This window comes from Galeopterus variegatus, unplaced genomic scaffold, assembly GCF_000696425.1.
Source record: "Galeopterus variegatus unplaced genomic scaffold, G_variegatus-3.0.2 Scaffold7038, whole genome shotgun sequence".
Classification (NCBI taxonomy): Eukaryota; Metazoa; Chordata; class Mammalia; order Dermoptera; family Cynocephalidae; genus Galeopterus; species Galeopterus variegatus.
This window is the reverse complement of record NW_007733149.1, coordinates 37,156-39,124: the sequence shown is the minus strand read 5'-3', so window position 1 is coordinate 39,124 and position 1,969 is coordinate 37,156.

Sequence of the window (1,969 nt, the reverse complement as noted above, 5' to 3'; positions counted from 1 at the left end):
GTGGTGGGTATAAGAATCTATACAGGTGACAAAAATGTATAGAACGTAATACACACACACACACAAATAGAAGAAAAACTGGGGAGGTCTGATTGAAATTGGTGGAACGTATCAATGTCGGTATCCTGGTTGTGGTATTAAACTAGTCTTGAAAAATGTTACTATTGGGAAAAACTGGGCAAAGTGTATAGGGAATCTTTCTTTCTTAGAACCACATGTGAATCTATAATTATCTCAACAAAATTTTCAACTCAAAAAATTGGCTGTTTGCCTCACCTTGAAGCTTCATGACAGGACTGCCTAGTAGTACAGTTTCCTAATATAAACTTAACTTGTCACCTCAAAGGATGACAGAGAGCCACTGACCTTTAGTACTATGGCAAAAACCTGTGAGCTAGTGTAGTAGAGGCTGTGATGCACCAGCAGATACCCCCTCATTCATTCATTTCCCCAGGTGCCAGGAATGTGGCCTGCTGAGAGCTCACAGGCCAGTCCCTCCATCCCCAGGAATTATCCTCAGCAAAAGGGAGCGGCCTTGCCCAAGGTTATTTCCGCTCCCCAGAGGCAGGCCACATCCAGTGACTGGTCTATGCACAGGTACAAAGGCCTTGCCCCCTGCCTCAATTCAACACATCTCTGAAAGGCAAGAGTTCACTATGGGATCAGCAGAGGTCCTGGTGCAACTGCTTCTTTATTCAACTTCTCCCTCTGCCTGATCCTGCTTTCCTCACTCTTTTACTGCTGTGGGAGTTTTACCTCCCCAGTAAACCACCTCTACACAAATCTCAGTCTTAGAATCAGTTCCCCAGAGAACATGACCTAGGCCAGCTGGTGTCCTACTTATCCACGCTGTATTTTTAAGTAACACCTTATAAAACAAGTTCAAAGAGTTTTGTAAATCTAATATAGATCAATATCTAAGCATACCTGATGGCCACATTTAAGACATAGCCAAACTGAAGGGTTTTCTTCCGTTTCATCTTCAGATTTATCTTTTACTTTATTGTCCGTCTTACAGTCTTGGCAAATATTCCATTCCACATTCACTAAAGCCTTTTTCAAATTACCCTGTTCCAATCCTTTTCTAATGTGTCTGCACACAGGTTCTATTAAAACAAGTAATAAAGGATGAATACATGAAGTCAAAAATGGCTTTTTTCAGTTAATCTCAAAATTTACCCTTTGTTTAAACTTCATAAATTAGTTTACAAACTGTTAGATAATCTGCAAATTTAAATTTTTGTTTGATATTTCAATATTGAGGTGATTATGTAAGAAAGATTTTATATAAATTTTAAATTTTGCTTTTTTGAAGTCCTAATATAACCACCAACATCTCTACAAATTCTCTTCAATTTATTTGGCTATTTCCTTTAAATTAAAGCCCTTTATCATATTTATAATTCTCTTTATCTTTAAAAAGGTTTGTAGAGAAGGTCTTTCATTCAGTCAACACCCCTGCAGGCCAGGAACTGTGCTAGATGCCAGCAAACCTAAAAGTGACCAAGTGACAGCTCTCCTCTTTGAGTACCTCACATTCTGGTAGGCAAGGCAGATAAATAAATTAACGTATAAGAATCACCAAAACATGCTATAGCAGCACAAAAAGAGAAGACTAAAGTCTCCAAAAGTTTCACAGGGGAGGTAATATCTGTACAGTCCTGGAAGAAATTAACAGTAATAAAAATTTCTGATGTTGATTAAATACTTCCTATGAGCTGTGTTAAATGTTTTGCATACATTATCTCATTTAATCTTCATAATCACTGTAGAAGGAAGACACTATTATTCCCAATAACAAAAGAGAAAACTAAGATTTAGTGCCCAAGGTCACATAACTACTGAGTGGCTATGTCAGAATTTGGCCTCAAGTCTTCCTGACTTCTTAGCTCACACTTAACCATGAACTCAAGGAGCAAAGGGCAATCTGAAAGCACCAGGCCCACAAACAAAGGCATGTAAAAGTCCA